Genomic DNA, 23,782 nt, shown 5'->3' on the forward strand with positions numbered 1-23,782 from the left:
CATCCCCCCAAAATACATTACAAAACACAATAGAATGATATACAACAATAAAATGAAATACTTGTTCTACTAGTACTACTTATGCTGAGTATACTGATGACATGATGCTATTGTGATTGTTCACAACAGTATGTAACAATGATAATATATAATGATAATATTTATAATTCTTGATCAGGTGGGTGCAATGGTTTTTTTCGTCCACCAGATGGAGGTCATTGACCACTGATCACAACAGTTTTTTCAAGCTTCAACATCTTGAATCAACGTTATCAGTCTTCAAGTCAAGTCAACTTGTCACTTATCAATAATGCCATGTGTGCAGGACATACAGAGAATTGAAATAGTGTTTCCCTCTTATCCCCGGTGCAAACACTGTTGTGCTGCTGGGAACGTGGGTTTCATCTTTCTACGAGCTTCCAATCAAAAGCGGTTCACTTTGGATCTCTCTGTGCAAAGCCGCTACAGTCTGCACCACATGTGATGCTCGGTCTCAGGGAGGGCCATGCCCACCCTCCGGTGGCCGCTCAGGGACCCGCACCAGACACACTTTGGATCTGTCTGTGCAAAGCCGCTACAGTCTGCAGCACATGTGATGCTCGGGCTCAGGGAGGGCCGTGCCCGCCCTCCGGTGGCCGCTCAGAGACCCACACCCGAGCTTTTTTTTTAAAAATCAAGCCTCTCAAGCCCTTTAAGGCCTTATCTCTGATAACTCATGGAGGCTTCGGGCAGGGGATCTGAAAAATGAGTATGCTTGTCAGGGGACAGGGTCTGACCGCTGTGCAGAGTTTCAGACCCGTGCGACCTCCGCAAAGGTCAGACACACCCCTCTTTTTGTTCTATACAGCCTCTCAGGCCCTTTAAGAACTTATCTCTGATAACTCATCGAGGCTTTGAACCAGGGATCTGAAATCTCCATATGCTTGTCAGGGGGCGGGGTCTGACAGCTGTGCCGAGTTTCAGACCCGTGCGACCTCCGCAAAGGTCAAAGGTCACATGATGGATGGCTTATCTCAGTGTTTGTGCCGTCTTCTTACCCCCTCTCGCCCCTATACCCTGACCCCCTAACCCTTATGACCTGAAACGTGCTCCTAACACTATTCTGGAGGAGCGATTTGGGCCTCCACACTGTTTCACTCCGGACCGTCCCATTCACTTATCACGGGGAGTCGTTTTTCGCCCATATCTCCACAACTGTAGATCGTAGCTGCCGGCCACTGCCACCAACGGAAAGAGCGCCCCTGAAAATGGGGGGGGGGTAGCCAAAGTCCCGAGTCTCTGGCACCCCGGGAAATCGCGTGTCTGCAGGGCCGGACGCGGACACGCTCGGCTATTATCCCCTTACCTAACCCTAACCCTAACTCCCTAACCCTAACCCCTAACCCCTAACCCCTTACCCTAACCCCTAACCCCTAACCAGTGGCCCCATGCCTAAACCTAACCATTAACCTAGCCCTAGATCCTAACCCTAACCACTTCCCCTTCTCGAATCCTAACCACTTCCCTTTTTCCTAACCCTAACCAAATCCCCCTTTTCCCTAACCCTAATTATTAACATTTTAAATTAAAATTTTAAAAATTTTAAAAAAGGGGATGAAAATGATGACAAACACAGGACTAATGCTCAAGGCCGTAAGCCAAAGAATGGAACCAACAGGTTCTGTTCATGAATGTGGCCAGAACAAACCTGGAGCAGATTCTCCCCTTTAAACAAATAAAACAAAAATAGTTATGAAACAAGATGGAATAAATAAACATATTTTTTTTATATATGTGTGTGTGTGTGTAATTATGTACATATATAGTTGTATGTGTGTATACATGTACGCATACATTATTATTTTTTATTATTATTATTATTATTATCATTATCATTATCATTATCATTATCATTATTATTATTTTTATTATTACTATTACTATTACTATTATTTATCCAATTTAATTTAAATCAATTGAAACAATTCCTAAAAAAGTTAGACATTTTTTTAAACAATATCACTTTCCTCACCTCTCTTCCCTCATGAAAGTGAGGGAGTAGGGGGAGGCAGAGTTCACAGCCCGAACAGGCGGGGGAGGGCTTAGCCCGGACAGGCTTCTCTCCCTGACTCTGCTAACCTTATTATATGAATGGTATAAAAAAATATGAAAAGGAGGATTTCAAACCAAATCACATTTATGAATTTTTTTTTTTAAATATACGAATTGATTAATAAGGAGATATTTTAAATGTTATTCCTAATTATATTTTACAACTAAAACTAGATTATAAACAATATTTTACATACAACAACAAGTTTTAAACTTATAAAAATAACGTTTTCCTCTGATTGGCTCCACTACTCCCAAAGGATCATGGGAGTTGATTAAATAATGAATTTTTCTCCATTCATGTCCCTTATATCAACCACCAATCCTAAAAAAAAGTTGGAATCATAAACAAAGTACTATCCAAATAAGGATTTCCCTAAAATTTACAAAATATTTTAAAACATACTCAGAAATTTCAATTACTTATGAATTTTTTACAACTTTAAAATAATTGTTTCTCCTTAAAATACACATCCCACTCTCAAACAATGAGAATCAAACTTTGCAAATATATTTTATCCACTAATTAACCAAAAAATGGTAAATACACTGAGATTCTCAGACGTTTTGTTTTAACCACGATAAATAGGAACACGTGTGAGCAAGACATCACCCCAAAATACATTACAAAACACAATAGAATGATATACAACAATAAAATGAAATACTTGTTCTACTACTACTTATGGTGAGTATATTGATGACATGATGCTATTGTGATTGTTAACAACAGTATGTAACAATGATAATATATAATGATAATATTTATAATAATATATTAGAAATATGTGTTGTGCTTCTGCTGCTGCTTCATTGGAAAAAAAAACATTCAGCCACTCGGCCCTGTCCAAGATGAAACACTAAAACACTTGACTTCTGCTAACAACAGTCTTTGGCTTCCACTGACTGCATTTCCATTGGATTTGCACTCAAAATCACTGCTTTTTAATGCTTTGTGAGTGTGGGAATCATGGGGATTGTGACTTGATCAGGTGGGTGCAATGGTTTTTTTCGTCCACCAGATGGAGGTCATTGACCACTGATCACAACAGTTTTTTCAAGCTTCAACATCTTGAATCAACGTTATCAGTCTTCAAGTCAAGTCAACTTGTCACTTATCAATAATGCCATGTGTGCAGGACATACAGAGAATTGAAATAGTGTTTCCCTCTTATCCCCGGTGCAAACAACATTCAACATGAAATATCAAATATCAAAAATACAAGTCATTCAAAGATAGAAACAGGCAGTGGCAAATCTAGATGATATCAAGAGTATAAATATTGCAGAAATGGTGGGATGAACAGAATGAACGGTATAAATAGAAACAGAATTATCAGTGGAATATCAATAGAAATATGGAAATATGAACAGAATAACAGTAGAAATAGAAATGGGATGCTCTCCAAAAAAAATCCACCACCACCACCACGAGTACAAATGACCTGAAACGTGCTCCTAACACTATTCTGGAGGAACGATTTGGACCTCCACACCTTTTCACTCCTGACCGTCCCATTCATTATCATGATCATTTATTGTTCACTTAGTTTGTTGTTGTTGCTGCTGTTGCTGCTGTTTGGTGTGATGTTTTAAATCCATGTTTTATTTTGCTACAAAGGACAATGCCTTGAATACATTGATTTTATTGAATTAAAATACAATACATAATACAATAGAATGAAATACAACCATAGAATGAAATACAACCATAGAATGAAATACAGCCATAGAATGAAATACAACCATAGAATGAAATACTTGTACTACTACTACTACTACTACTACTAATGGCAACCGTACTGATGACATGATGGTCTTGTGATTGTTAACAACAGTATGTAATAATGTAATAATAGTAACACACTTTGGATCTGTCTGTGTGTATGTAATAATAATAACACTATATAATGATCACATATATAATAATATGGTAGTAATATGTGTCTGTTGAGCTGCTGGGAACGTGGGTTTCATCTTTCTACGAGCTTCCTATCAAAAGCGGTTCACTTTGGATCTCTCTGTGCAAAGCCACTACAGTCTGCACCACATGTGATGCTCGGTCTCAGGGAGGGCTGTGCCCACCCTCCGGTGGCTGCACAGGGACCCGCACCAGACACACTTTGGATCTGTCTGTGCAAAGCCGCTACAGTCTGCAACACATGTGATGCTCGGGCTCAGGGAGGGCCGTGCCCATCCTCCGGTGGCCGCTCAGAGACCCACACCCAAGCTTTTTTTTTTTAAATCAAGCCTCTCAAGCCCTTTAGATAGATAGATAGATAGATTACTTTATTCATGCCCGGAGGGAAATTAAGTCGTCATAGCAGCTCATGTATCAGAACACAACAAAACACAATACAATAGAACAAAACAAAACATTGAGGTAAAAAGAACAAAAACAGAAACACAAGATGAATAGGCAGACAAGTAGTGCAGTGGCAATATGATGGTAATAGTAATGATGATATGATGGTAATCTTATTGTTAGACAGTATATAAGAATAGTAGTACAGTATATATTTATATATATATATATAGTATACAATATAACATAATATATATTTATATAGATAGTAATTATACCAATATAATAGCAGTATATAGTAATAATGGCAGCAACAGTATATATAATAATAATAGTAATAGTAGTAGTAATAATATAATAATAATAACATGTACACATGTATAAATATGTGTATATAGACTTATATATACGAAGAATATACAGAGAATATACAGAGTATGATATAATATGATATGATATATAGTATATAGTAGGGTATAAATATAAGACTACTTGACTATACAATATACTATCAGTTTAAGAATATGTAGACTGGGTGTACAAAAGACAATATTATTGTATAAAATGGTTTAAATTAATACATATCACAGAAGTAAATGTTCCAGTATATGGGGCGTAGTGTAGTACAGGCTACATGGTGCAAGGGTGACAGGTATATTAGTGCAGTTCTGTGATGGTGGTTCTGACAGAGGTCGATGAGTTATATAGTCTTATTGCGGTTGGAATGAACGATTTCCTGTATCGCTCCTTAGAGCAGCGGGGTTGGATGAGCCTGTGGCTGAAGCTGCTCTTTAGCTTGTCCAGTGTTTTGTGGAGGGGGTGAGAGGGATTGTCCATGATTGCCAGCAGTTTTGCCAGCATCCTGTTCTCCACCACCTCCTCCATGGTGACAAGCTTAGAGCCAACCACAGACTCTGCTTTCCTTATGATTTTGTTCAGTCTGTTGGCGTCCTTTGTCTTGATGCCCGCACCCCAGGACACCACAGCAAAGAAGATGGTGTTCGCCACAACAGACTGATAGAACATCTGCAGCATCTTGTTGCAGACATTGAAGGACCCGAGCCTCCTCAGGAAGTAAAGCCGGCTCAGGCCCTTCTTGTAGACGGCCTCTGTGTGGGTGGACCAGTCCAGTTTATTGTCCAATGTGATACCGAGGTACTTGTATGCAGGTACCACCTCCACATCCGTCCCACCGATGCAGACAGGAGAGGGCAGGGGCTTGTTCCTGCTGAAATCCACCACCATCTCCTTCGTCTTCTCCACGTTGAGCTGCAGGCGGTTCTCCCCACACCACTTCACAAAGCGGTCGACCAGGTCCCTGTACTCAGCCTCCCCCCCGCCCTCAATACACCCCACAATGGCCGTGTCATCAGAGAACTTCTGCAGATGACACATCCAGTGCAGTGCTTAAAATCAGCAGTGTATGTGGTGAAGAGGAAGGGGGACAGTACAGTTCCCTGGGGGGCCCCGCTGTTACTGATCAGACGATCAGACACACAGTTCTGTAATCTCACAAACTGTGGTCTGCCCGTCAGATAGTCATCGACCCAAGTAATGAGGGGAGCACTCACCCGCGTGCCCTCCAGTTTGGCCTTCAGCAGTCTGGGCTGGATGGTGTTGAAGGCGCTGGAGAAATCAAAAAACATGATCCGGACTGAGGTGTTGGGTGTGTCCAGGGAGGAGTAGGCCTTCTGCAGCAGGTAGATGATTGCATCATCAACCCCAACATGGGGCTGATATGCAAACTGCAGGGGGTCTTGTGATGGGCACACCAGCGGTCTGAGGTGTGCCAATACCAGTCTCTCCATGACCTTCATGATATGAGAGGTCAGTGCCACCGGCCTGTAGTCCTCCAGTGCAGCAGGACGTCCTTTTTTGGGCACTGGGACCAGGCAGGATGTTTTCCAGAGCACTGGCACTCTCTGAAGGTGTAGGCTCAGGTTGAAGAGGTGTTGGAGAACTCCACAGAGCTGGCTGGAACATGCCTTCAGCACACGAGGGCTGATGCGGTCCGGTCCAGCAGCTTTCCTCTGTTTGAGCCTCTCCAGCTCTCTACTCACCTGGCTGGCTGTGATGTGTAGTCCAGACTGGAGGGTAGGGGATGTCAGTGGTGGGTTTGAGGGTGGTGCAAAGAGGTGTGTGTTGCAGGAGGTGGGGGACTGTGGGTGATGTGAGGATGTCCTGGGGGTGGGAGGTGTGAAAAAGTCTGTGGTGAAAGCCAGCGGAGGGGTGGGGGGAGATGGTGACGGGTGTGGTGTGGGGCAGAGGGTGATGGGGGGAGGTGGGGGGTTGTTGCTCTGAGAAGCAGTAGAGGCAGTCGTAGGGGCAGTGGAGGGTCCGCTGGGGGTGGGGGGGTTGTTGATGAACCTATTGAAGTACGTGTTCAGCTCGTTCGCACGTTCATTCCCAGCTGCTCCCTCACCTCTCCTCTGAAAGCCGGTGATCTCCTTCATCCCACTCCAGACGTCTCTGCTATTGTTGTCCTCCAGTTTGTGCTCCAGTTTTCTTCTGAAGTTGTCCTTGCTCTCCCTGATGCTGCGCTTTAGCTCCCTTTGTACCCGTTTGAGTTCTGCTCTGTCCCGTGATCTAAAGGCCCTCTTCTTCTCGTTGAGAAGGGCCTTCAGGTCGCTTGTTACCAACGGTTTGTTATTTGGGTAACAGCGGACCTCTTTAGTGGGTATGGTGTTGTCTATGCAGAACCCAATGTACTCAGAGACACAGTCAGTCATGCCATCAATGTCCTCACCATGTGGCTCATACAGAGCATCCCAGTCTGTGGCCTCCAGCGCTCCACGCAGTGTTTCCATGGCCTCAGGAGTCCATTTCCTCACTGTCCTCACTTTGACTGGGTGCCGCTGAACCACAGGCTTGTATGATGGTGAGAGCAGGACTAGGTTGTGGTCTGATCTGCCCAGTGGTGGCAGGGCAGTGGAGCTGTATGCATCCTTAACATTTGCATACAGCGGGTCCAAAGTCTTATTGTCACGGGTGGCACATTTTACAAACTGGAAGAATGTTGGGAGTGTGGATGAGAGGGAAGCATGGTTAAAGTCACCTGTGATGACGATGAAGGCCCCGGGGTGTTGTGTCTGTAATCCTGCAGTCACAGCGTGGATGACGTCACAAGCTGCTTCTGTGTTCCCAGATGGAGGAATATAAACAGTGATGGCGAAAACACTGGTAAACTCCCTCGGCAAATAATATGGACGAAGTCCGACTGCGACAAGCTCGATGTCCGGGTTACATACACGCTGTTTAACTGTGACGTACCCGGGGTGACACCACCTGTTGTTCACGAGCACGGCGAGACCCCCTCCTTTCTTCTTGCCGGTCGCAGTGGTGTCTCTGTCGGCTCGAACCGCCTGGAAGCCGGGAATGGTGACGTTGGAGTCCGGTATCTGCTCGTGCAGCCACGTTTCCGTGAGACACACAATACTGGACTCCCTGTACTCCCTCTGTGTTCTGATGAGTGCTTCCAGTTCGTCCACTTTATTTGCCAGCGACCTCACGCTTCAAGTGATGACTGCAGGGATGATGGGCTTAAACTTCCTCTTCACCATCCTCCGTTTTAGCCCCGCTCTACAGCCCCGCCGTCTCTTCTTTAGCTCCTCCGGGATGGTGGGTCTCTCTCCGGCCAAGAGGGTGGTGTGCCTCAGGGCCATCAGCTGGTCGCGGGTGTAAACAATGCCGGTGTGTGTTGCAGGCATGCTTCCAGTGATCCGAAGAGACCGAAGTGCGGTTAAAAGTAATGAAAAGTGTCAAATCAGTTGCAAAAGCATCTTGTCATTGTGCGGTACGAAGATGCACAGAGCAGTGCAAAAATAAATATAGAAAACAAACAGCAAATGTAATAAAAACACAAAAGACCGACAGTAATACACAGAGCTGCTACGACAGGCTCCAGTTAGTACGGCGCCATTTATCTTTACTTTAAGGCCTTATCCCTGATAACTCATGCAGGCTTCGGGCAGGGGATCTGAAAAATGAGTATGCTAGTCAGGGGACGGGGTCTGACCACTGTGCTGAGTTTCAGACCCGTGCGACCCCCGCAAAGGTCAAAGGTCACATGATGGATGGCTTATCTCAGTGTTTGTGCCGTCTTCTTACCCCCTCTCGCCCCTATACCCTGACCCCCTAACCCTTATGACCTGAAACGTGCTCCTAACACTATTCTGGAGGAGCGATTTGGGCCTCCACACTGTTTCACTCCCGACCGTCCCATTCGCTTATCACGGGGAGTTGTTTTTCGCCCATATCTCCGCAACCGTAGGTCGTAGCTGCCGGCCACTGCCACCAACGGAAAGAGCACCCCTGAAAATGGGGGGGGTAGCCAAAGTCCCGAGTCTCTGGCACCCCGGGAAATAGCGTGTCCGCAGGGCCGGACGCGGACACGCTCGGCTATTATCCCCTTACCTAACCCTAACCCTAACTCCCTAACCCTAACCCCTAACCCTAACCCCTAACCCCTTACCCTAACCCCTAACCAGTGGCCCCATGCCTAAACCTAACCATTAACCTAGCCCTAGATCCTAACCCTAACCACTTCCCCTTCTCTAATCCTAACCACTTCCCTTTTTCCTAAACCTAACCAAATCCCCCTTTTCCCTAACCCTAATGATTAACATTTTAAATTAAAATTTTAAAAATTTTAAAAAAGGGGATAAAAATGATAACAAACACAGGACTAATGCTCAAGGCCGTAAGCCAAAGAATGGAACCAACAGGTTCTGTTCATGACTGTGGCCAGAACAAACCTGGAGCAGATTCTCCCCTTTAAACAAATAAAACAAAAATAGTTATGAAACAAGATGGAATAAATAAACATATTATTTTATGTATGTGTGTGTATATATATGTACATATATAGTTGTATGTGTGTATACATGTACGCATACATTATTATTTATTATTATTATTATTATTATCATTATCATTATCATTATTATTATTATCATTATCATTATCATTATCATTATCATTATTACTATTACTATTACTATTAATATTATTTATCCAATCTAATTTAAATCAATTGAAACAATTCCTAGAAAAGTTAGACATTTTTTAAAACAAAATCACTTTCCTCACCTCTCTTCCCTCATGAAAGTGAGGGAGTAGGGGGAGGCAGAGTTCACAGCCCGAACAGGCGGGGCAGGGCTTAGCCCGGACAGGCTTCTCTCCCTGACTCTACTACCTTATTATATGAATGGTATAAAAAAATATGAAAAGGAGGATTCCAAACCAAATCACTTTTATGAATTTTTTTTTTTTAAATATACGAATTAATTAATAAGGAGATATTTTAAATTTTATTCCTAATTCTATTTTACAACTCAAACTAGATTGTAAACAATATTTTACATACAACAACAAGTTTTAAACTTGATAAAAATAACGTTTTCCTCTGATTGGCTCCACTACTCCCAAAGGATCAAGGGAGTTGATTAAATAATGAATTTTTCTCCATTCATTTCCCTTATATCAACCACCAATCCTAAAAAAAAGTTGGAATCATAAACAAATTACTATCCCAATAAGGATTTCCCTAAAATTAAAAAAAATATTTTAAAACATACTCAGAAATTTCAATTACTTATGAATTTTTTAAAACTTTAAAATATTTTTTTCTCCTTAAAATACACATCCCACTCTCAAACAATAAGAATTAAACTTTACAAATATATTTTATCCACTAATTAACCAAAAAATGGTAAATACACTGAGATTCTCAGACGTTTAGTTTTAACCACAATAAATAGGAACACGTGTGAGCAAGACTTCCCCCCAAAATACATTACAAAACACAATAGAATGAAATACAACAATAAAATGAAATACTTGTTCTACTACTATTACTACTACTACTTATGGTGAGTATACTGATGATGTGATGCTATTGTGATTGTTAACAACAGTATGTAACAATAATACTATATAATGATAATATTTATAATAATATATTAGAAATATGTGTTGTGCTGCTGCTTCATTGGAAAAAAAAAACATTCAGCCACTCGGCCCTGTCCAAGATGAAACACTAAAACACTTGACTTCTGCTAACAATAGTCTTTGGCTTCCACTGACTGCATTCCCATTGGATTTGCACTCAAAATCACTGCTTTTTAATGCTTTGTGAGTGTGGGAATCATGGGGATTGTGACTTGATCAGGTGGGTGCAATGGTTTTTTACGTCCACCAGATGGAGGTCATTGACCACTGATCACAATAGTTTTTTCAAGCTTCAACATCTTGAATCAACTTTATCAGTGTTCAAGTCAAGTCAACTTTATGATCAATAATGCCATATGTGCAGGACATACAGAGAATAGAAATAGTGTTTCCCTCTTATCCCCGGTGCAAACAGCATTCAACATGAAATATAAAATATCTAGTATGTAATAATGTAATAATAACAACACACTTTGGATCTCTCTGTGTGTATGTAATAATAATAACACTATATAATAATCATATTTATAACAATATAGTAGTAATATGGGTCTGTTGTGCTGCTGCTACTGCTGCATCATTCACTACTGACCGTCCCATTCGCCTTTAACGGAGAGTGTTTTTCCCTGAATATCTCAGGGACGGAAGGTCGTAGCTGCCGGCCACTGCCACCAACGGAAAGAGCACCCCTGAAAATGGGGAGGTAGCCAAAGTCCTGAGTCTCTGGCACCCCGGGAAATTACGTGTCCACCGAGCCGGACGCGGACACGCTTGGCTATTATCCCCCTACCCAACCCTAACCCTAACCCTAACCCTAACCCCTAACCCCTAATCCCAACACTACCCCCCCCCCCCACAAACACACTCATTTATTTATTTTAATAAATATCAATTTTTGTACAGTTTACTGAATATATTGCGATACTACTGCTCAATTAATTACTATTATTATCCCATCACCTATTCAATTTGTAACCCATGTCAAGATATGATATAAATAAGAATAAATAGTTTAAAAGCTGCATAAATAAGTTTAAAATTAGTGATCCATTTTATGTAAGACAATTCATCAAAGTTAATTAGAAATGTTCATACAACAATAATTTAATGTCTATTTAAGATTAAAAGTATGCTGACAGAAATTTCATGCCTGCCCCTTTAAGGGACTAGTGACACTCAACGCAGCGCCTGCGTGATGCTGCAGCAGAGACCATAGGGAGAGAGCAGAGGAGAAAACGGAGAAAAACGAGCTGCGATTAATAAGCAGAAAAAGAGTGAAAAAAGTTGATTTAGCAGTTGAAAAATATAACTTACCTGGTCGGGAACTGACGGGGATTTTATGAGAACTAAGTCACACCGGTTTTGGTGAGTTTTGTGTTTATTTTCTTGCAATTTTGCTGCGTTGTACCTTTTTAGCGGAAAGCTAATGCTAAAAACGTAGCTATTCACAAGGAAATGCTCCGTCATAACCTGTTTATCAGTTATTTTTTTGGGTTTATGAAGACTGTAAATGTTACAAAAGTGTGTGTAAGCTGTATAAATGAAAGGTATGCGCTGTAGTTTGTGTGGGAGACGGAGCCGTGAGTTGAAAGAGACCGCTCCGCTGCCATTTTGAGACGAAAAAACACCGTAGCAGTAACGTTACAACTCAGAAACTGTGAAACATTTAATTGTGTGATTTGAGGATTTAAAAAGAGATTATTTGTGTTTATGACATGTTACACAGGTCAGGTTTTTTGCTCGGTTTGAAGCTGGGTCGGAGCAAGGACTGTGCACACACAGACGGGATTCAAGATGGCGAGCCAGACCCAGACCTTCACCTTCAACTCATCTACTCCTTCGCGCCAGTGAGGAAATCTTCGGCGTATGGTGACTCAGTGGTAGGAGTATCAGGAACTAGTTTGAACTGAACTGATTGATTTGTTATTTTTTTCGGACTAAATTGAACTGAGGAGAAAAAAGACTGGTCTAACTTAACTTAGATTAGCTACGAAAGGAAAAAGTGAAATACTCTTTTCAATTATACTTGCCTTAGTATTAGGAACCTGCAGGGTATTTGTTTTGTTTTGTGTACTGTATTTTATATGTGTGTTTTGCATTCAGTAAATTGCCGGCCTTTTGTACTTAGAGCAACGGTCTCTGGTGTGATTAGTCTTGCTTCCCACTCCTTAGAACAGGGGTGGGGAATCTTTTTCACATCAAGGGCCATTTCAATTTTTCCAAAGTCCTCAGAGGGCCATACCATTATGAACACATAACTAAAGATGAAAAAAAAGACAAAAAAAGTCTATAACTGCTGCGTTACTAAGCCTCATGTTTGCTGCATGTCTAGACTCACCTAATGTGATGGCTGGAACTGTTTTTCTCTAGCAAGGCGTCTGATATTAGCTGACAGTGATGATGATGCTACTCGAAGCTGGTTTTCCAAGTTTGAGTCAGTCAGTCTTGAGCGGAAGCGAGTCTTTGCAAGAGTCAGTTTTGAAAAGAACTGTTCACAGCGATACGTTGTCCCAAACAGAGATGCAAACTTCAGGGCATGTCTCCTCAGGATGGGAAAATCCTCAGCACGAACATACAGTTTGTAAAAGTCCAGCAGAGAAAGGTTGTGGTACTTGGCTTTGAGCTCGTTGTTGTTTTGCAGATCAATTATTTCCATTTGGAGGTTGTCTGGCACATCAGACGGTTGCACATTAAATGGTGTCGCAAACACGTCGAGTTCCTTTTGTATATTTTTCACATCATGAAACCTCTCATCAAATGCCTGGATGAGTTTTGCACACTCACCAGCATATTCAGTCGTAACATCAGGCTTTTGTTCTTGTAGGGTGGGAAAGTGCACAGTGTTTCCCCTTTTCAGCTGTCCTTGCCACAGCCTTAACTTCACTTCAAATGATTTCACATTTGAAAGCAGAGAGCTGATGAGCTGGTTGGGACCTTGCAGCTTGATGTTTAGCTCTGACAGGTGCTTGCTGATGTCCACCATGAAGGCCAGATCACGGAGGAACTTGCCATCACTGAGCTCCATGACAGGTCCACCCTTCATCTCCATGAAGCGTCTGACTTCTTCCCGCAGTGTATAAAACCGTGCGAGCATATTTGCACGACTCAGCCATCGCACTTCACAATGATAAACCAGATCACCATACTCTGACTCAAGCTCGCTGAGTAACTCCTTGAACTGGCGGTTGTTCAGCCCTCTGCTTTTAATGAAGTTTATGGTGGACACAACTGTTGTCATCACATTGTTAAGCTTCAGGGAATGTGCACACAAACTCTCTTGATGTATGATACAGTGGCATACAACTAAATCACTTGGATCCAGACTCAGTCGGCTCATTTCTTTTTTGACTAAAGCAGTCAATCCTTTTTGCGCGCCAACCATTGTGGGAGCTCCGTCAGTGGCGATGCTGCTCAACTTCTCAAATGGCAGTTCAAAATTGTTCATGGCCACAATAACTTGATTGAACAAATCCTCACCTTTAGTAGTGCCATGCATGGCTTGCAAAGACAGCAACTCCTCCTTTGTTTCAAACTCAGACGTAATCCCACGCAGAAAAATGGCAAGCTGCGCTGTGTGTGTGATGTCTGTTGTCTCGTCACAGGCCAGAGAAAAATACTCGAAGTCTCTTGCAGTGTTCTTGAGTGTTTTTTCAATATCTTGCGCCATATCAGTAATCCTTTCTGAAACGGTTCTCCGGGACAAACTGACGCTTTGAAATGATTTCACTTTGTCGGGGGCTAGCAGCTCCGCGGCGGCTACGAGGCACTCCTTCACGAACTCTCCTTCAGCGTGAGGTTTCAGCTTCGTGGCTATCAGTTCACTCACCACAAAACTTGCACGCGTAATATTCTCTCTGTCAGTCTGTGGCCGTGTGATAGCTGCCTGTTGAGCACCCAAACTCCGACGAAGAGCGTTAATTTTATCCAAACGCATTTGTCCTTTCAACTCGTCGAGTTTAGCATGTTTCGAGCTGTAATGGCGCTCGACATTGGCCTTTTTCATCACCGCAAGCGCCTCGCCACAAACTAGGCACACTGGCTTGCCTTTCACTTCAACAAAGAAAAAGTCATTTGTCCATTTTTCCTGAAATACGCGGCATTCTCCGTCCACCTTCCTTTTCTTGACAGTCGCCATGATGCATCACTTGTTTGTGTCGGTACTTGTCATGTGTCAGTCACTCCGACCCAATGCAGTGGTACGTACATCACATGCTGTGTTCACTGACCCTGACGTTGACTCAGACATAGGACTCTCTCTCGGAAAACTAATGACGGGCGATATATTTTTTTTCCTGATTTTTTTTTTTTATTCATGTATGCATATATGAAGATATAAAATATAAAAATTGTATTGCATTGCGGGCCAGTTGAAATGGCCTCGCGGGCCGTATACGGCCCGGAGGCCGGACGTTCCCCACCCCTGCCTTAGAACCTAGAACTGGTCCAGTGGCGCAGTAAGTGGTGTGATACCGGTGCTACAAATTCAATTAAATTTTATTTGTATAGCACCAAATGATAATATACATTATCTCAAGGAGCTTTACATAGAAGGTCAAGACATTAAAATATTGTTTAATATAGAGAAACCTAACAGTTCCCACAATGAGCAAGCACTTTGGTGACTGTGAAGAGTAAAAACTCCCTCACATACAGGGAGAAACCTCTAGCAGAACCAGGTTCAATGTGGACGGTCATCTGCCTCTACTGGTTGGGGTGAGCAGAGAAAAATGGGGAGAGAAGAGAAACAGTGGGGAGGGGGAGGCGAGAGACCAGAACACTTGAGCAACATCAGGTAGCAGCTCTGACTAGTTAAAATGTAAACGATAACAGTGTAAAGAAGTTATTGATTATTAATGATAGCAGCAACAATTAATATAATAATTAATTAAGTATTGTTGTTAATAATAATAATGATAATAATAATAATAATAGTTGTTCTCCTTCAGTTCTGGAGTCAGAGATACCTGCAATGAGAGAGAAACAGAGAGAGGGACATGGGAGAAAAAAGACACGTCAATAACATAGTTATTGACATTTATTAAAATAAATAAATGAGTGTGTGTGTGGGGGGGGGGGGGGGGTTCAGGACTCACCTGATCCAGCCAGGCTTTATCAAAAAGGAATGTTTTAAGTTTAACCTTAAATGCACAGAAGGTGTCTGCCTGGTAGCTGAATGCTCTACCTCATGTTCTACTCTTGCAGACTCTTGAAACCACAAGAGAGACTGTGTTTTGGGAACGAAAACACCTACTGTAGATGCTTGAGAGAGAGTCTGAGCCAGGGACAGTAAATATGGTTGAGGTTCCATCAATAAGGTGAGTAATAAAAAATGTGATACCTTACTGTGATGTAAACTGTGTTCTGAGAATGTTTTGTAAATCTGTGGGGATTTATGTAGGTAACATTAATTTGACAACTTGTACCATTTCTATTGGGGAGCCAATTTCACGGCTATGCTCAGTATCAAATTCTAAATCCACATTAAAAAATTGGGGAGTAAAAACATATGAAAAGATGAGGAGGGCAGTTGATTTTCATGTGATTTTTACTATGTTGTAGACTGGTTTGTTTTAAATGTCCCCATGCAAAATGGAACGTGCATAACTTGTAGGTACTACAGTACCAGTATAGTGCCTGGAAAAGATAATATTGGATACATGCATGATGCCTCGAGCTGCAACTGACAAGTAACACAGAAAGTGAGGGTAAACAAATGCACGTAAGAGGCATTGTCATCATCCACAGGGTCTTCTCCTGTGTCTTTTCACTCTGTAATGTGTATACTGATGACTGCCGCAGCTGGCATGACAACAGATTACTTTTCAAACTTGCTGATGACTCTGTGACAGTCAGTCTCCTCCATGCGGATGAGAACAGCCATGGTCCCATTGTGGATTGTGAATCTGTATTGCTGTGACTGCATTTTTACTACTAAATGTGACAAAAACCAAGGACATGAGTTTTAGGCATCAGCCCTCAAACTCTGAGTACTATCATCAAGGGGCAGGTGATAGACTTTGTAAAGAACTACAAGTACCTTGGGATGAACATTAACTATGATCTCTCTGATGACTATGTCCCTGATGATGGCTGTTTGTATTACGGATAGCATGTGGCTGATCCCTTATTCAGTAGAACATGTAGTAACATGTCCATGTTCCATGCTGTTTATTTAAAAATAATTTACTTGTCTTCTTGTACAATGCTCAATGATATAGATATCCATTCCAGATTTCTGCAACATACCTTGGAATTGTATCCATAATTAATTATGAAAATAAATCCAGTTTATGATTTGTGATATATGACAATTTGATTCTGACTGATCATAATTCAAGGTCAGCTTTAATTTGCCTCAATTCAAGATACCTTAAATGAAGTTTAAAGTTAGAATGTCATTGTGGAAATCCTAAACTAGAATTGTGATTAATGAAGCATTGTGTTAGTTCATGCAGGACACGGAGTCATGTGCTCAGCTATACCGATAGGTTTATGGGTGCTCGTCAGTCACCCACCAATCACAGCCCATTCTCTCACCAAAGCGGTCCCTTTAAATACAACCTCATCCTCACTGATCCCTGCTAAGCTATAACACTTTTAGCACTGTAATGGAAATTTTACATTTGTGTGTGTATAAATGCATAAACAGACATGTATGTGGAGGACTGACCAAATGGTTGACCAAATTGTTCATCTAAAAGGGCAACTTTAAGGTTTACGGTGATGGCTTAAGAAACTTGAGTTTTATGGCCTTGAGAAACCACAACTTTATGGTATCTCGTATCTCTGATTGGGATCAAACAACTGGGATCTCACAGGGGGGGGGAGTCATCCACAGAACATGTAAACAAAAGGACAGGATGTCTCCTCCACTGAGTGAAAATACAGAAGGGTAATATATACCTTTGCACGCTTAGTGGGAGGGGGCTGTGAGTTATAAGAACACAGATTCTCCTATGTTCTTTGCTTATTTGTGCATGTCATTCAGGTGATGTGTACCAATGAGTCCATCTGCAGATGCTGAATTAAACTTAAAGAAAGAAGTGTTTGACTTTGTGCTTGTTTCACAGAAACTGCCACCACAGCACCGAGTCCAAACACGGTTGTGGTAAATCATCTTAAACAAAGGTACCTTGCCTGCTACGCCCACTGGGGGCTCTGCATATGTTCCCTGTTTTATCTCAGCACGCTGCTCGGCTAACCAGGGAACATCCAAAGAATGGAGCCTTCAGCGCCAATCATAACTGTGTCCCCATTTGCAACAAATGGGTAAATCATGACAAAGAGCTCCTGACTGAACTCGGAATAAAATGAATTTCTGAAACTATAATAGTTCAAATGAATTGTAGATATCTAATGTTATTTTAATTCTACCATTACCTGTCTTGACATGTACTGTAGATGCTTGAGAGAGTGTCTGAGCCAGGGACAGTAGACATCACTGAGGTTCCATCAATAATGTGAGTATTGAAACGCATGATATTTTACAATATACTGTAAAGTAGATTCTCAGAAAGTTACAGAAATTTGTGGGGAAAATTTGTTTGCAGATGCTATGAACGTCGTGTTAATTTCTGACACTCAGTTCACATTTATAGAGTTAGCTTGTTTTGTCAAGAAATCATCCATGTAAATTAAAAGAACAGAGAACAAATTATTTATCATGTATTGCTATATTTATTTCTTTACCATTTTCACTTTCAGTGTGGCCAGAGGCATTATGTTTTCAGCTTGTCCATCCATCTGTCTGTCCCATTCATGTGAAAGCGATATCTCATGAACAACTACATTATGTAAGTCAAAGGTCGAAAGGTCAAGCTCACTTGACTTTGCATTGTTTTGAATACAAAGGAAATATCATTACATGTGGCACAAACATTCACTTGGACTCAATGATGACTTGAATAGAATTCAGTTGTCAAAGATCAAATGGCAAGGTCACTAGGACCTCACAAGGCACACTTCTTGCCTTGTAAATGCGATATATCCGAAATGCCTTGAGGGAATTCTTTCACATTTGGCACCAACATTCGCATGACATTGGATTCAATTTTGGTGGCCAAATGTCACAGTGTTCTCACAAAGTATGTTAATATTTTTCCTGAAAATGATATCTAAAGATCAGCTCATGGGAATCTCGTCAAACTTGGTAAAAAAAAGTAACTTCAACTCAAAGATGAACGATTTTATTCCCTTCGAAGTTAAAGGTCAGAGTAACCTCAAGTCACTGTAAATGTGATATGTTAGGACTGTCAGTAGGGAATTTCATTATATCTGGTAACTTGGGGTCACTGCTTGAGTGAATTTCTTATCAATGTTACATGAGTTGTCTCTTGGATTTTAGCCCTCTACCTGGTCAGGGGCCTAAACAGGGGCCAAAAAGACACCACTCAGAAACTTGTAGGCATTTTACATCTAGGAAAAGTGCCACCAATTGTCCAGCAGGCATGCCTCACAAGGTGCTTCCAACTTGGGTAGTGTGACTGGGTTGGCAGCCTCTTGGTTCTGGAGCTTTTGGGAAAATTAGGATCCCTTTCGGGGCCTTCCCAAGGGCCTAGGAGCCCCATATTTGACCAACTGGTCACGAGAGGCTCTTTGAGCCTGCATTACCCATTTTCACCAAAACCGCAGAGGGGCCCAGGTGACCTTTGTGACCTTTGGTATCAATTAAGCCAATTTTTGAAGTTCCATTTTGACAGCAGTACCTCAAAGTAATGGTTAATATTTACCAGTGTGTTAGGTGAATGTGTATATGTGCTCAGGAAACTATTTGTAATACGGTCTGTTCGTGTAGCGTGAAGTAATATTGATAATTACATGACGACGATTAAGTTAACATAAGGCACATTAATCTCCTGCAATGCTAACTGTGCGCCGTCTGTGGAATAGTAGTACACCGTGGCTGTGGACTAGTGTTGTTGCAAGCAGGCTATTTTAAATTTATTTTTTCAGAAATATTTGCGTTACTGAGTGAGTGTAATGTTCTAAATTGTGAGTTGCAATATATTATCAGTATATTAGAAGTAAGCCGAGTTAAAGAATATTTTGTGAAATGCTGTATTTGTTTATCTTACATGCTTATGTTTACTTTATTACTGGTATCCAAAGTTGTTTGATGAATGCAAGTGCTAGGTGACAGATAAGACATGTTAAATGTCTGTCTGGATGTACATTGTCTATAGTAATATTTCAGTATAGTCTATTGACGTATGTAATATTTCAGTTCGGTAGATATTCAGCAGTAATTGTACACATTGTGGCATTTGTATTTACAGTAGGTGGTTACCCTGATAATGAGTCATAATACACATGATCTGAGAAAGGTATGTGTCCATTTATCGTTCACTCAAATACTCCCCTTTTCAGGTATTTTACACTATAAAAACAACTTCTGGCTACGGCGACCCGAATGTAGTTGTGCTTCCTGGGTCCCCGGGGGAACCTCTACTGAAAACTTGGGGCCCCTGGGTGGTTTTGGGCTCGAACTGAGGTAGGAGGTAGGTGGAAAAAATTAGATCTCTTGACCTGCAACACCCAGAGCTTTAATAACACATATGGAGCCTTCTGGGGTGAGAGGAGATCCAGTGTGCAAAATGTCAGAGCTCTAGCTGGTCAGGGGTCCAAACTGCGAATCTTTGATATCATCTAGATTTGCCACTGCCTGTTTATATCTTTGAATGACTTCTATTTTTGATATTTTATATTTCAAGTTGAATGCTGTTTGCACCGGGGATAAGAGGGAAACACTATTTCAATTCTCTATATGTCCTGCACATATGTCATTATTGATCATAAAGTTGACTTGACTTGAACACTGATAAAGTTGATTCAAGATGTTGAATCTTGGAAAAACTGTTGTGATCCGTGTTCAATGACCTCCTTCTAGTGGACGGAAAAAACCATTGCACCCACCTAATCAAGTCACAATCCCCATTATTCCTACACTCACAAACCATTAAAAATCAATGATTTTGAGTGCAAATCCAATGGAAATGCAGTCAGTGGAAACCAAAGACTATTGTTAGCAGAAGTCAAGTGTTTTAGTGTTTCATCTTGGACACTGCCTTTGTTATTTGTCTGTAGCCATGTCCAAACTATTCCACAAAGGGCTGAGTGGCTGAATGTTTTCTTGCCAATTCAAGATGCAACAATTTTTACTGTCAAATACACAGCAGAACACACGTTCCCCTGTGAATTGAAATTCTTGTGCTGTCCTTTCTGGAAAACCAGCTGACCAAAATTGACATTCAAATACAATATTGACATCAAATACAATAAGAATATGAAACATGTTTAAGAGTAAGGTGAAAACAAGGGTAATGAGGTGAATAGGGTGAGGATTTTGCAAAACTTAGCAGTGCAAATGTATGCAATGTAAATGTAAACAGTACAAATGGACATAGTTTAATAATGGAGGCAGCTCTCCTGTGAACCCTGCCTGCGGTGGTAAATGCTCTGCAGAGAGGGCAGTGAGTTCTTGATGATTTTTTCTGCTGTCTTCACCACTCTCTGCAGGCGTTTGCGGTCCATAGTAAATGTGCTGTCGTACCACACGGTGATGCAGCTGGTCAATATGCTCTCAATGATGCAGCTGTAGAAGTTGCTGAGGATCTTAGGAGTCATCCCAAACTTCCTCAGCCTCCTCAGGAAGTACAGCCGCTGTTGAGCCTTCATGACTAGCTGTGTGGTGTTTAATGTCCAGGTGAGGTCGTCACTGAAGTGGACCTCGAGGTATTTAAAGCTGAAATGATTGAAGCAGCAGCAGCAGCACAACTGACACATATTACTACTATCTCACCAGTTACAGTTAAAGCTGTAAAGTTACCCAGATTAACTTCATTATTTTCATTTAGTCAATCCAAACAGTAAAGTGGACAGAATGCATTTTGTTGATTCTACAAATTTTAGCAGGGAGATAACACAATTTCTATGCCAAGATAGAAACAACAATAAGTTTTCACAACTAATATTCAGCAATGAGATGGTCATGATCACCCATGGGCATCATGTAAGAAAACCAAAATACAAATACAAAGTAGAAAAGATAAACCATAGTCTTTTACAAAATAACCAAGAATTAAGAATAGCCTTGTCCATGCCTACAATATGAAGAGCCACAGTGAAGGTAGAGGTAATGAGGTAGGATAGTAATCAAAGGAAATATCGTGTTTCAGGGCCATTCTGCACCCATCAATTAAACCTCAAATGAAACCATTTGTTACATTCACAGACTGACATTTCTACAGATAATTACATCTTGATGCCATACAATATAATATGGTTTACGGCAAACAAAAGAGAAGTACTTAAATGTCTCAGAGAAACATTGTCTGAACCATAGACTGTATATAAAGAGGTCTGAACCCAGTTATCTTGCATGGCTTAAGCCTGGCCCCCAGCTTTACTGAACCTTGGAGTTACATGAAAACAAGCCTCTGGGACAGCCTTCTTCCACCTACAAAATATGAAAATGAGAAACATCTCGTCTCAAAGAATGCTGAAAAAGTAGTCCATGCATTTGTTACCTGTTGACCGCTTGGGGAATTCTGTGAAAGAATAAAAATGTTGTGGCTTGTTCAGATGTGTTTTACTCACTGCAGAGTGGGGAGAGACATCACACAAGGCGGTACAATTCTTTCTAATGGACAACATTCAGAGTTTAGGTTTTTGTATCATCACTTAAATGGATAGTTCAACGCAAAAAGAAAATTCACTCATTATCTACTCATCTCTTTGCCGATGGAGGGGTCTCTGTGAAAATAAATGTGAATACAACTCCAGGAACTCCTGGACAGGCTAATTTATTATACAATTATGCTCCAATCATTCACTAAGTCATGTGATAAACACCTTCACCACCCCTGCTGATGTGGCATATCTGTATGCATTGGGGGTTCAAGTAAATTGAATTCACACTGTGATGTGAGAGCTTGTGAATGGTTTGTATTTATATAGCACCTTTCTAGTCTTGATGATCACTCAAAGCACTTTACAATACAGTTTGCAATTCACCCATTCACACACATATTCATACAGTTTTTTTTTCAATGAAGGGCAATTTGGGGTTCAGCATCTTGCCTAGGTATACTTGCTTGTGTGTCTTGTGTTGCAAGATCCTGCTTTGGCTGGAGCTGGGGGCCATCAGTGAAGTAGAGGTAGCTGGCCACTGCCTCATATAATAATAGCCATGCTCATCCTGCCATTCAGATGAGTTTTGATTTCTGTAGCATTAATTTGATCTTGTTTTGGTCTGGAATTCAGTTCCTGTCAGCCTTATCAGTTGAATTTCTTTTTTGTTTTAGTTCTTTGAAAATTACTTTTTGTTAGAAAAATCTGATCCATCATGTGTCTTCCCTTATTTAGTGCCAGATGACTCTGATGCGCCAAACCAAGTTATAAATTGCCTGTGAAAATAAAACTGAAAATCTTGTAATGTTCAAGGACAAAAGATTATCGGCAAAGTTGGAGCAGCAAAACAAATCAAAAATAAAGAACCTGGGTGTTACTCAGGACCAGATTTTAATCCACACATAAACAATGTCACAAAGATTGCCTTTTATCATTTAAGAAACATTGCAAGAGTAAGACTGTACCTCACTTTGGAAACTGCCAAAAAGTTGATTCATGCTTTTATACTTTCTCGCCTGGACTACTGTAATGCACTATATTCAGGATTACCGAAAAAATCCATCGATCGCCTACAGTTTTTGCAAAATTCAGCAGCCATGGTTTTAATGAGAAATAGGAAAATATTCCATATTACTCTTATTTTAGTGTCTTTACACTGGATTCTAGCATCACTGAGGATTGATTTTAAAATTATTTTGCTTGTTTTTAATTCTCTTAATGGTACAGCACCGTCATACATCTCTGACTGTTTATTGGAATATGTTACGAATCATTCCCTCAGGTCGTCTACAGCGGGCTTGCTCAATGTCCCCAAAACAAACTATAAAAGGTTTGGGGAAGCAGCTTTCTCTTGCTTCTCTTTCCTATGCTATGCTATCCAAAGGTTTGGAACAAACTCCCACCACACATCAGACATGCTTCTTCTGTTGATAGTTTTAAGAAACAACTCAAGACTTGTTGCTATGATAATACATTTTAGCTGCATTTTATGTATAAATACATTTATTATTATTATTGTTATGGTCTCAGCCAGCCAGGCCATAGCAACATGTAATCAGGAAAGCTGTCTCAAAAGCCATCCTCCTGGGAAAGTAGATACAGTAAACACAAAGATCGATGTCATGAAGAAAAGCAGGAACTTGAAAGGTGCATAAAAATATCAAAAGAAATAGAGAAAACAACAACAATTTTCTTCTACAACTCCCAACATGCACTGAACTGTGCCTGTGGCCCCATATTTTTATCATATTACTTCATGTAACTAAAGTCCATTGTTTGTGCTTCCATCTATCTATCTCTCTCCCTCTC

The 23,782-nt window shown here is 41.1% G+C and overlaps 1 long non-coding RNA gene across 1 annotated transcript; it reads left to right on the forward strand.

Moving 5' to 3' along the window:
- The first annotated feature begins 11,468 nt into the window (after positions 1 to 11,468).
- LOC138407355 (uncharacterized) lies at positions 11,469 to 21,761 on the forward strand. The gene is made up of 6 exons (XR_011240780.1): positions 11,469 to 11,710; positions 12,072 to 12,225; positions 15,548 to 15,660; positions 17,416 to 17,473; positions 17,747 to 17,805; positions 18,050 to 21,761. It is a non-coding gene; the product is annotated as an uncharacterized lncRNA (long non-coding RNA).
- The last annotated feature ends 2,021 nt before the right edge of the window (positions 21,762 to 23,782 follow it).

The sequence above is a fragment of the Paralichthys olivaceus genome, chromosome 4 (genome assembly GCF_024713975.1).
Source record: "Paralichthys olivaceus isolate ysfri-2021 chromosome 4, ASM2471397v2, whole genome shotgun sequence".
NCBI lineage: Eukaryota > Metazoa > Chordata > Actinopteri > Pleuronectiformes > Paralichthyidae > Paralichthys > Paralichthys olivaceus.